Source organism: Canis lupus, chromosome 18, assembly GCF_048164855.1.
Source record: "Canis lupus baileyi chromosome 18, mCanLup2.hap1, whole genome shotgun sequence".
In the NCBI taxonomy this organism is placed as follows: domain Eukaryota; kingdom Metazoa; phylum Chordata; class Mammalia; order Carnivora; family Canidae; genus Canis; species Canis lupus.
In genome coordinates, this window is record NC_132855.1 from 14,772,407 (window position 1) to 14,785,717 (window position 13,311).

Here is a 13,311-nt window from a genome sequence, read left to right on the forward strand (position 1 = left end):
CATTGGGTGGTGTCTTTGCAGACTAGCTACCTCGGTGGACATCTTGGTCTTGCTCTTGGTTCTGTCTACAAGAAGAACATCTTAAGTTTTCCATTGGTATTCGTTGTTGGTTTCCAGTTTTTATCAAGATAAGGAGGGATCTACCATACACAGGGGTTTGTTCTGTTGATCAGAATGGATGCCAAATAGTGTCAAATATAATTTGGAATTTCTAAAGATGAGCCTATGATTCTCTCCTTTAAAATATTTATGTAATGAATCCCATTAATTAACAGAATTCCTGAGCTTGAAGCCTTCTTCCATATCTGAAGTAAACCTTCTGCCATTGTCTGTTCAAGCTGCTATAGTGAAATACCAGAGACTGGATAGCTTATTCACTACAGAAATCTGTTTCTCACAGTTCTGGAGGCTGGGAAGTCCAAGATCAAGGCAGTGGCAGATTCAGCATCTGTTCAGGACCTGCTGTCTGGTTCATAGATGGTGCCTTCTCACTGTGGCCTCGCATGGTGGAAGGAGCTAGGGAGCTCTGTAGGTCTCTTCTAATGGCATTAATCCCATTCATGGAAGTTCCGCCCGCAAGACCTATGTAGCTCCTGAAGTCCCTCCCACCTTCAAATATTATCATCTTTGGGGGCTAGAATTTCAAAATATGAATTTTAGAGGGGCACAAACATTCAGACCATAGCACCCTCTGTAGTCAAAGTGCATAATTCTTTAATATACTTGCAGATTCCATTTGTTAGGATATTATTGAAGAATTTTCCATTTATGGTCATGCAAGAGACTGCCATATAGTTTCTTTAATTTTCCTAACTCTTTAATTTTATGAATAAAGGATATGAGGCCAGAGAGGTGAAATGAGTGTCTCAAATTAGTGAGAGAACTTGTGTTACAAATAATGCCTTCTGTCTCCAACTCCATGAATGTCTACTATGTGATGGTGCCAGGGTCCCAAAATATTCTAGGGTTATCTGTTTGTTTGCTTAATTAGGACAATTCCAAAATTTTTAGAATTATAGAACTTGATGAAAGTGTTCAACATCATCCAGTTAACATTTATTAACTATAAATTATTCAAATAGTGTATACATGTAAGACATCTTCTGCCAGAACCCATTAACCTCTGTGTATAAATGAATACAATTAACTCCCTTAATAATAGCTTTAATAGAAGCTTAAAGAGCTCCTTTTCTCCTGATTATTAACCTACAGGGATGCCCAGGTCATGAGCCCTTTCCAGGTCTCTTCCAATTAAACTACAGCATTCCCAGACTGATCTCACCTAAGTGCTTTGGGGGTACTCTCTGCTACCTGGTGGCCTGTGACCTGTTCTCTCCCCCATCTTGCCATATCCATGATTGCATCCGAGGCCCCTGAAGGGAAGAGACCCATGTGAGTCTCTGAGGGATGCTATACCTATGCCAAGGCTACTATTTCTAGCGTTACTCCAGAGTAGCAATGTTGAAGTTCCAAAGCCTTCCTGTCATTTTGGTAATTGCTTGGGCCCACATATTACACAGCATAACCCTTTGGAATGCTCCCCACCTGCACCCCTACTCTGCTATAACCTGTAGTCTCCGAGCAGGTCAGTGATGAAGCACCCACCCCATTTGTTGATCAGGGACTTTGAGGGAACTTCTAAACCTAACCTTTGGCTCAGAATGGGTCCTTTACTATGAATGTGTTATTTTTGTGTGTATTTTTTCTAAACTTTAGGAGTTAAGAGAGGTCTACAGAAGACTCCACAGGAAGTCTGTGGAGATAAATTTGTGGCAAACCTAACATGGAGCATAAAGGAGAGGCCTAACCTTCTCCAAATGCCTCTCTGTAGAATGCCTCTGTATGAAAAGTAGAGGGGTGGGCAATTACCTGGCGATTTTGCTGTGCAGATTAAATTACACGGATTCAGACCAAACCCCATGCTTTTAAGGAAAAAGAGATATTTTGAAATCATTCAGGGGATTGCAAACGCACACATATGGAGGCTTGTGTGAAGAAACGAATCTAAACAGAACACCAGCAGTGATGACAACAAAACACTTTCAGACTAAATCTAAATGATTTAGTTCCATGGCTTTTGTGTAAGATTTATATCCAAAGTCAAAGGCAGAGAGAATATAATGAAATTGATGATCAATTCAGCTAAAAATTTGAAGCGATTTTGTCTTGGAGTGTTTTAAATATCACAAATAGCTGTGATATCTTAAAATATCAAAAGAGAGAGAGAGGTTCCATAAGGAAATATTAGAATTCTAACAACTTAGGGAAGAATTGCTTGACAAAGAAGCTTTGAGAGTAGACTAATAAGTATTAGAAACCATTAAGAAGAACCAATACTTTAAGGAGTGTGGTCCCTGCCCTCCCCAAAGATGCTCAACCCTCAGAATTGCCTGGAGATGCTATCTATAGACCAAGCAACCCAGTAAACCCAATGATAAAGCTAGCTTTTCAGTATACTCGAGGAGAATGGATTATTTGTTGAGCAATTTTACAACAAGTCATTAACATTGATGAAAAAAAAGAAAGAAGAAAGAGAAAGAAAGAAAGAAAGAAAGAAAGAAAGAAAGAAAGAAAGAAAGAAAAAAGAGAAAGAAAGAAAGAAAGAAAGAAAGAAAGAAAGAAAGAAAGAAAGAAAGAAAGAAAGAAAGAAAAGGGAACCCTCATACACTGTTGGTGGGAATGTGAACTGGTGCAGCCACTCTGGAAAACTGTGTGGAGGTTCCTCAAACAGTTAAAAATATACCTGCCCTACGACCCAGCAATTGCACTGTTGGGGATTTACCCCAAAAAGACAAATGCAATGAAACGCCGGGACACCTGCACCCCGATGTTTATAGCAGCAATGGCCACGATAGCCAAACTGTGGAAGGAGCCTCGGTGTCCAACGAAAGATGAATGGATAAAGAAGATGTGGTTTATGGGGATCCCTGGGTGGCGCAGCGGTTCGGCGCCTGCCTTTGGCCCAGGGCGCGATCCTGGAGACCCGGGATCGAATCCCACGTCGGGCTCCCGGTGCATGGAGCCTGCTTCTCCCTCTGCCTGTGTCTCTGCCTCTCTCTCTCTCTCTGATGTAACTATCATAAATAAATAAAAATTAAAAAAAAAAAAGATGTGGTTTATGTATACAATGGAATATTACTCAGCTATTAGAAATGACAAATACCCACCATTTGCTTCAACGTGGATGGAACTGGAGGGTATTATGCTGAGTGAAGTAAGCCAGTCGGAGAAGGACAAACATTATATGTTCTCATTCATTTGGGGAATATAAATAATAGTGAAAGGGAATATAAGGGAAGGGGGAAGAAATGTGTGGGAAATATCAGAAAGGGAGACAGAACGTAAAGACTGCTAACTCTGGGAAACGAACTAGGGGTGGTAGAAGGGGAGGAGGGCGGGGGGTGGGAGTGAATGGGTGACGGGCACTGGGGGTTATTCTGTATGTTAGTAAATTGAACACCAATAAAAAATAAATAAAAAAAGAAAGAAAGAAAGAAAGAAAGAAAGAAAGAAAGAAAGAAAGAAAGAAAGAAAGAAAGAAAGAAAGAAAGAAAGAAAGAAAGAAAGAAAGAAAGAAAGAAAGAAAGAAACAAGCATTCACACCTTTTACAAGACCAAAATAAACCTCAGGCCTTTGCACAGCTGTTCCACCCACTGGGCGCCCTCCCCCTGCTTGTCTGCCTAGCAAACTCCCACACACCTTCCATAAGCATCTCACATTAACACTTCCTTTGTGGTTTCTTCCTAATTTCCTTTCAAAAAAATCCATAGATATGTTTTATTGTCTACTCCCACTTGATGTGGGTTACCGTCTTGTCACAAATACAGTACTGCATTATAATAATTTGCAGTCCCCTAAATGGAGTGTTTACTCATTCTTTTAACTTCGGCAAGCCCCGCACCTCAACCAGCATCAGCCACGGAGTAGACATTCAGAGTCTTTTCTTTTTTAAGATTTTATTTATTTATTCATGAGAGACAGAGAGAGAGAGAGAGAGAGAGAGGGAGAGAGAGGCAGAGACACAGGCAGAGGGAGAAGCAGGCTCCATGCAGGGAGCCTGACCTGGGACTCGATCCTGGGTCTCCAGGATCAGGCCCTGGGCTGAAGGTGGTGCCAAACCGCTGAACCACCAGGGCCGCCCAACATTCAGTCTTTGATGAATGAATGGCACATCAACATATGGAGTAATATTGCACACATTGAGATTCCAAGCATGACTTACCGAAACATTTGTGAGGAATATGTTTTGAAAAACTAGATTACAAAAGTGTATGTACAATTAGATTACAGCTATAAAAGAATTATGGTTTTATAGACTCAAAAATAAAACCATCAAAGTATATGCTACTGTTAGAGCAATTAAAATACTTTCTCTCGTTTCATTGCTTTCCAAATTTGTTTTCTGTGATAGCTTGTCACCCATGGGGTTAACATGGCTGTCATAGGATGTTAGAATGAGACTCTTCCTGTAATTGGTTTCAACTGAAGCATCAATCCAATAAATACAGATTCGAACAACAGAGGTACAAACCTGTCCATCACTCTCAAATGCAGAATGTAGAAAGTTAGTGAAAATCTCTCAAATTTTGGATGGTTCAATGAGATCAAAGGTATGTAAAGCCTTAGAGAAGAGCTGTGGGGAAGAGTTTGATAAAATGGGGTTGTTTCTGTTTTTTCTTTTTTCTTTTTAGAGTGATGTGTTGTCTTGTTCCGCTCCCTCATATTCCTCTTTAGGGAGAAGGTAGGGCTGTCAGAGGGCAACAGTGAGCCATCTGCCTAGAGGCCTGGAGGGCAGTCGCCCTTGGGATAAGGTTGCCTCCAACATGTCCACTCAGAAAGTGTTGAGACTCCGTCCCTGACCCTAGGAGACCCAGAAAACTAGTGACTGATTTACAACTGAGAAAGTGAAGCCAAGTGTGGAGTACAGTCTGAGCCTGCCCCAGAAATCTTGAGGAAAAGAGAGAAGGCCCAGATAGTTGCTTTGTTGAGATTAGACCAGTCTCCCAGGGTTTGAGGGGCAAGGGATATAAGAGTTTCTCCACAGTGAGAAAGAGAAGGAGTGGACATTAAGCTGGAATGGGATTGTTGGGGCTCCTGTCCCAGAGGGCCAGCCAAAGAGGTGAGGACACAGGGGAGTGGAACTGGAGGGGGTGGCAGAGTCAGGGGCTTAAGTCCAGTGACGGAGGTCTGACAAAGGAGCCTCACTTAACAGCTCAGATGATGTTCGTTTCTGCTCGAGTCAAGGAAACTGTAAGAGAGAGGGGTCCTGACAGGAAACCTCCAAAGAGTCCTCCAAAGTACTTTATGGGAGAAACAGAAAGCAGCTTTCACCAAATTTAGGGTCTGGCTCATAAAGCACATTTCCCCAACCTAAGGAGACTTGTCTGTTTCCTTGGGGGGCCTGGGTGGCTCAGTCTGTTAATCATCTGACTCTTAATTTCAGCTCAGATTATGATCCAAGGGTTGTGAGATCGAGCCCTGCATGGGACTTCACACTGGATGCAGCCTGCTTAAGACTCTCTCTCTCCGTCTGCCCCAACTAGCCCCTTCCCTACCACTTGCACTCTCACACTCTGTCTCCAAAAAATAAAAAATAAAAATAAAAATAAATTTTTAAAAAATTGAAAAAAAAAGAACTGCCCTCTTTTTCTTCCTCTCCCAGGCCTCCCCTACTGGGACCTTGCTTGAGAGTAATACAGGTGGTAGGCAAGTCGGCAGCACCACGCTCCTTGTTCTGAGAAGCAGGTCCAAATTAGTGGAGGGAAGGAAATGTTATGCCCAGTTAATTTTGGCATTTTGATGATTATAAGTTGCCGAACTTCATATAGTCTGCAAATTAAGAGGGTTTGTTACTTAAAGCAAATGTTTTCTAAGAGAAAGGGAAAGTCAGGAGCCTGCAGGAAAAAGGATTGCCACAGGCAAAAGATTACCACCAGAGGATAACGTTCAAAAGGATGGTGGGGGATAAAACCTAAATGGTGTTTTGATTCCAATCCACACATGGGGCTTGTTCAATATTGCCAGTTGCATTAGGAGAATCAGTCAGTCTCCTTTCTTAATGCCCCAAGAAGTCATAAGAAGAAGTCCAGTTTGGAAAGTTTGTTTGCTTTTGATTTTTATTTTAAATGTTATTTAAACCCTCACGAGCTGTGGAACATCCTACAGTTGTTCATATGCCCTTGGATGAGAAAGCTTGGATCATTGAACATAGGTGTGGAAGGAAACTCACAAGCCATGGTGTCTTCCCTCTCATTTTACTAATAAGGAAACTTACGGGATAGAGAGTTTGAGTGACTTGCCCCCAACGTCACTGCTGGTTAATAGCAAAACGACTTCTGAAGTGCCACACTTCCTTTTCTGATCTGCTCCAAGATTTCCACAGCCTGCTGTAGCTACACCCCCAGTCTGAAAGGAGTCTGAAAATAGAAGAGAAGTGGGCAATTTCTTAACAATGCTGATCAGAAGTTACCGTCTTTGCTACAAGAGCGTCAGAGAGGGGCTCACAAAGCAAGCTTTTAGGGAATGTAGGAAGGTAATTACCTTCCTTTATAATTCATTAGTCATTGTCCTTGTAACCTGAGGCCCTTTGAAATACAACTTGTATTTAGTAGCGTGGATTCAGAAGACTTTGGACATTAATATGTCCAAGAGAGCCTCTTTCATCAGTTTATTATGTTTTCCTTTGACAGGCTTAAATGATTTTTAGAACTTATCTTCACGTTTAGTTAAAAACGACAAAACAGCTAAGATCATAGAGAAAGAATGTTTTGATTGCAATTAATGATTACCAAATATATCTCCTTTAAAGGAACATGAAAATGGAGCTTACCTACTTAAGTGACTTCCTGAGATGAAATTAATTAGGCTTTCAAATCGATGATTGAAGAAAGGATCATCTGTCCCCAAGCAACTCCCTTAGCAATCTGCTGCAGCATCATTATATGTACCTATTGCTTTAGGGTAAAATAGCCTGTCATCTAAGGATTCTGGGAAAATGCAAATATATTACCTAGAATGGGACATCAACATTTCCTGTGTTCCTTAAAGAGATGACATGATGAAAAATGGCAACCAGGACGGAGAACTTGGCTTGGGTTGAATGGGGGTGGGGGAGATGAGAAATGTTCTGGGCAGCTGCTTATTTTAGGACAGACTGATACAGCATCCAGAGAAGCAACCAGAGAGAAGGGAAGCAGAAAGAAGGCATTGTTTCTTAGTGTGCTTCACATCATTAGTCCTTAGGAAAATGCAAATCAAAGTCACAATAAGATGTCACTTCACACCCACTAGAATGGTTATAATCAAAAAGGTGGGCAGTAGGTGTTGGTAAGACTGTGAAGAAGATGGAACTCTCACACATTGCTGATGGGAATGTAAAATTGTGAAGCTGCATTGGAAAACATTTTGGCAGTTCCCAAAAGTTATAGAGCTACAAAAAGACCAGCATTTCTACTCCTGGGTATATACCCGAGAAACCTGAAAACATAATATCTGCCCGAAACCTTGTATATGACCATTAAGAGTAGCATTATTTATAGCACCAATAAGTGGAAACAACCAGATTGTCTATCGATGGATGAATGGATAAATTGTCCACCAATTGATGAATGGATAAACACATGCGGTATATCCATACAGTGAACTATTACCTTGCCGAAAAGGGAATGAGGGACTGATGCATACTACACCACATCACCTGGAAGTCACTGTGGCAAGTGAAAGAAGCCAGTCATAAAAGGTCACATGTTGTATGATTCCGTTTATAACAAGCGTCCAGAGTAGGAAAATCCATAGGCAGAAAGTCAGTTAGTGGTTTCTAGGGACTGGGAGATGGAGGAATGGAGTAACAAGTAAGGGGTTTCTTAGGGGATTATGAAAATATTCTAGAAGTACATGGCAATAATGCCTGCACAATTTTGTGAACTAAAAGCAATTGTACTGTAGACTTTAAAGAGGTGCATTTTGTGGTATATGAATTCTATCTCAACAAAAGAATTATAGGGTTAGATGATGCAGAGCAGAGAGAGGATGACCACAGAAACAAGTTCCATGTGTAGTGGAGAGTTCACGGATCTCAAGCAGAGGGGAATTCCTTCGATTTCAACCATTTTAACAAGGAGGCAGCATAAGGTTTAAGAGGCAGGAGTATGGAAACCTTTTCCAAATTGTTCTATTTTCTCAATGGAATAAAATCAAAGTCATCATCTAAGAGTTAAGTGGAAGAAGAAACTTGGGGAGGTTTGAGAAGGGAAGAGTGGATAGTACAGTATCTTTGGGAGAATGAGAACATGATGTGACAAGAGCCTACCTGAGGTTTGTGGTCATGCATTTAAAGAGGCATGGGGCATCTGGATTTCATGTTTTCCTCCACCCACATTGAGCCCACTGAAGCAGGTGCAAGGTTGGTGGAGATTGAACCATGGTTGGTGTTTTCCAAGCTAGTGTACTATACTCTTGAGATTGTGCACAAGAGTGATTATGATGAGCTATGGAATCTAAGTGGAATAATGCGGGATGCAAGGATGTGAGAAGGTTAGCAGAGAAAATGTGTGCAAGTTAATGGATTAAGTGCTTTAAGGGGCTGAAAATGGTGAAGGTGGGAGTAGTAGAAGGAGTGGGCTGGAAATTTAGGAAGTAGAGACTGTCAGAATTAGGATGATAGAAATTGAGACTCTATAGTTGTTATTAAGGAAAATGTCTAGGATTTATCTTTGGATATGAGTGGCTGCGATAAGGTGGAGGACGAGATCATTAGCCCATGGAATCAACAAAAAGTGATTTTAAAAAATTATTTATTTATTCATGAGAGACAGACAAAGAGAGGCAGAGACATAGGCAGAGGGAGAAGCAGGCTCGCCACACAGAGCCTGATGCAGGACCCAATCCCTGGACCCCAGGATCATGCCCTGAGCCAAAGGCTCAACCACTGAGCCACCCAAGCACCCCAACAAAAGGTGATCTAAAGTACTGCTAAGCCATCCAGTGCCTCAACTTGGACAATATGTGTTTGGAGTAGAAAAAGCACAGTGATCGAGTCTCCCTAGCACTGGAGAAAGGCGTCCATTGAAGAACACAGATCACTAAAGTTTGGAAGTTAAAGGATTCTAGAGTGGTTGTAGGACAATTCTGGTGGGGATGCCCACTGGCCCACTGAATCTAGAATAGACTAGTCTTCAGCTGTAGAAGAGGTGCTAATGGACTGAGCAAAATGAGGTGAGCCAGAGCTGAAGCGTCCTAAGATGTAGGTGTATATGTGGGGTTCTTACTCTTTCTAGAAGCAGGTGCTGACTATTGCTTCTTTCTTCTCATCTAGACACCACATTTCATCCATTCATTCAAATTTAGGCTGAAGCTGTAGACCTGGTGGACGTAGATGTCCCACATCTGGCACAGCTGTGAGGACTCCGGCCACCAGTTCAGGAGTAATAAGGAAAGCCAAGGGATTCATGCTTTCTTTAAGCAAATATAAGGGAGTACATTACAGCATTCAGATTCTGATGAATCAAAACTAAGGACAAAGGGGGACAGACAGGAGACAAGAAAGGATTTTGAAACATTCTTAAAATGCTCAGACCCCATAAAACATTTGATCACAACTAGGTTTAAATCAAGGCTTTCCCACATTTGGTTGTGTGACCTTGGGCCATTTCCTTTATCATTTTGGTATTTTGTTTCTTTTTAAAACTTACTTCAATAATGTGTTGGAGTTCACAGGACAAACGTATTATTGGCTTTATATTTAAAGGCTTTATTATACACAATCTTGTATTTTAAAAATTAGGCAGAAGGGTGCCTGGCTGGCTCAGTCAATAGAGCATGCAACTCTTGATCTCAGGGTTGTGAGTTTGAGCCCCACATTGGAGGTAGAGGTTACTTTCTTTAATAAGTAGGCAGAAAAGGAAAATGACTCCATTATTTTGCAAGATAAATGTTTACATTGTTGCTTTCTTTGCAAATTGAATAATCTGCCTTCAAAATAGAATTAAACTCTCCAAATCAGAATGCTGGCTTGTTAGACATTTATCTCATTGGGCACCTGAGGTCATCTCTTATATTAAGTGTTGGGATCTTTCACTCCAGCACTTGAACAGACTGTAGTAAACAGGGACAGGTCAGCTCAAAAGGCAAAGGAAGGGCTTTTTGTACTTTAACACACTTCTTTTGTTTGGATATTCAGGGTAAACATTGGTAAGGCTGTAGTGGGTTCAGGCTGTATGGAGACAGGGAATAAAACTAGATATTTTAAGATTCCTTGTTTTGATTTTGGAATAATAAGAAAGAAATTTCATCCTTATGCATTACTTCTGGAAGATGCCTCTTCTGCTGGTGTCTGGCATCTCCTTAGAGCCTTTATGTTGATAAATTGCAAACATCGTATAGTGACACCCGATTTGTCACTGTTCTGGACTCACAAGGCCAATGTTTTAAATGAGGTCTTTATCGTTGCTGTTTCAGGCACAGGAAGGCGGGAGGGAATAGGACTGTGGGCTCAGCCAAATGGGCCACTGTCTGGTCAAGTAGGACTGCCTCTAACACTCAGTCCAAGTGATGCTCATTCTCCCAGTTGGCTGAACATGGCAACCAGACCTTCCATGGGAGATTTGTTTCAGTGCTCCACAGCCATTCATGGAAGAAGGTGGCTTATAAGTATCCATTTATGTGTTCAATTAATATGTATTGATCTCCTAAGTGGTACCTGGTTACTGGGTACTTTTACAATTAAGAGAAGGTAGTACCTTGTTAGCATGTGAGCCAGCATTTCCTTTTCATTCAGTGCTTGGTATTCAGACAACATCTTCCTTGAAAGAATTAAAATTTTCACATATATCTCATTTAATCCTAAAGTCATTGTTTTCCAAGTTCTTGAATTGGCTAGTCCCTTGATAAAGCAAACTATCCAACAAGATCACCAAAGTTTCCACTCAAATTAATAAAAGTAACCACTACAGCATACAATTTATCAAAATAGCTTTGGTTTCTCTACCTTCCTCCACCTACTTCTTTTCACAGAGGTATCCAGCTATGTGGGGTTTCCTTATGTTAGGAATTTTGGTAGAGCTGAAAGCAAAAAGACTCCCAAGTAAGGTTTTTTTTTTTTTTTTTCGGAATTTATAAAAGCCAAAGTCCTTTGAGGAGATAATGTTAATCTCCCAGTATGAGACCATATGGATTGATTTTTTTTTTTTTGAGGGCAAGGAAAGAGAAGAAAGATTGCCCAAGGTTGAAAAGATTCCTTTCCTCCAAGCAGGCCCGAACTTTCTCTCTTGCAGGAACCCCTCTATTAGGGTGGCTGCATAGTCCATCTTGGAAGGCTGACCTCACCCAAGTGTGCCACAGAAGATGCTGAGCTTGAAGGAATCATATAGTGTCTCCATAGTAACCAGAGGGGGCAACAGTAACAAAGCAGTGTGGTGGTGTTCTGGAAAAGCCCCAGAAACTTAACTTGACTGTCACAGTAAGAAGAGGTGGCAGTTAAATAATGTCTAAAGCTGAATTTTGAACACTTTCAGAAGTGGGCAGAGCTCAGATTCAGAATTAAAATAATGTAAAGGAATATATACAATGGAATATTACTCAACCATAAAAAAGAATGAAATTTTGCCACTTGCAGCAACAGAGGTGGAGCTAGAGGATATAATTATTCTAAGTGAATTAAGTCAGTCAGAGAAAGACAAGTACCATATGATCGCACTCATATGTGGGATTTAAGAAGTAAAACACATAAACAAAGGGAAAAAAGAGACATGCCAAAAAAGAAACTCAATTCTAGAGAACAAACGGATGGTTACCAGTTTGTAGGTGAGTGGGGGATGGGCAAAATAGGTGAAGAGTGTTCAGAGTACAGTTATCATGAGGAACACTGAATAATTTATAAAATTTTTTACACTATTTTATTGAATGCTGCTGCCAGTGAATGTGAAATGATTACCCTTGTGAATTAGAAACGTATGAAGATCCAGCGAAGTGGATGTTAAGGACTGACAAAAGCAGAAGTTTATAGAGTATGGTGCATGTGATGGGGATAAGCTGGTGCATAGGCTTCAAGTTCATTTCTCCTTTGAATATTCACTGGTCCATGAAAAGTGGTTTAGAAAACCATCCAAAGATTCATTTACCACAAAAAGGAGCACACTTTCTGAGGTCTGAAGGGATTGGTACTTGAAGATACTCTAGTCAGCAGGGGGTCGTGTGGAGCATTCTGTAGATGGGATTGTTTCAAATCTGCAGCTGCCTGGGAACCCTTCAGGAGGTTGAGCCCACTTCCAGCCGGAGCTGGTGAACCACTTTCTTCATGGTGCTCATGAGAGCCGGGCAGATTACTCAGTGCATGGATCGGTTGGGCCATGGGTCCTCAGGGCCAGACAGAGAGGCAGTCTAGAATTGATAAATCACTATATTGCATACCCCAAAACTAACATAACATTGTATGTCAACTATATTGGAATTAAAATAAAATAAAATAAAAATATTAAAAATGATGTAAATGAAAATTATGAAATGCAAATTTCTTACACATCTATGTTGGTGGACTAGGATTCACTCCTACTACACTAACTTGCATATAGCTTTGCAGTTTGCAAAGTTGTTTCCTTACCTTAATTACTTATGTCTTAGAGTAAATACATGAACAAGCATTATTATCACCCTTGTTGTAGAGGTCAGAGAACTGAGATTCGGAGAAATGGAACAGATTCCCTAAGAAGGCATAGCCAACTAGTAGCGGAGTCAAGAATCAAGGTCAGATGCACCTGCCTCAGCTAGATCCCTATTCTTTTCAATATGAGATGCTGCCTTTCTAATAGGGAAATGAATAGCATTCACTAGGTGCTACTGAGGAGCTGGCTAAAGTTATTTATATATAACTCACTTGCAACTTAGGCCACATTAAACAATAACAGAATCAGATCTCCATCATAAGTTCTTGGAGCCCCCGTGGGAGAATTTACTCAGAGTTTTCTACCCAGCTGCTTTGAGCCCCAGGCTCCTTCCCAGGCCTTGGGCATTCATCCCATCCTCAAGGGAGCTGCTCCTCTTGGTCTGTCCCTTTAGGGTTTGATATTCTCCCCAGGTCTCCCCTTCCTTGTTGTCCTAAACACAAGCACAGGGCTCTATTCTGCTCCAAGGGTGTGACTAACCTATAGGGAAAGAGTCAGCTCATGACCGCTTATAACAGGTTGTAAAAAAGCTTATAAATTTCTTATAGCAGGGCTCCCCGCTCTCTTAGCATGGAAATGTGACCTCTGAAACCTGAAATCTTCAGCTATAATTTGCTTCCCCAGTTGTGGATGTTACCCAGGTAGAATATGAAA

General features: G+C 41.1%; 1 long non-coding RNA gene across 1 annotated transcript in view; it reads right to left on the reverse strand.

The window, feature by feature from the left end:
* Nucleotides 1-7,025, reverse strand: part of LOC140609451 (uncharacterized) — a 95,636-nt gene extending 88,611 nt beyond the window's left edge. Inside the window, exons 1-2 of the long non-coding RNA XR_012011282.1 lie at nt 6,831-7,025; nt 6,276-6,417 (exon numbers count right to left, since the gene is read on the reverse strand). This is a non-coding gene — a long non-coding RNA (uncharacterized lncRNA). The remainder of the gene's footprint in view (nt 1-6,275; nt 6,418-6,830) is intronic.
* Between the last annotated feature and the right edge of the window lie 6,286 nt (nt 7,026-13,311).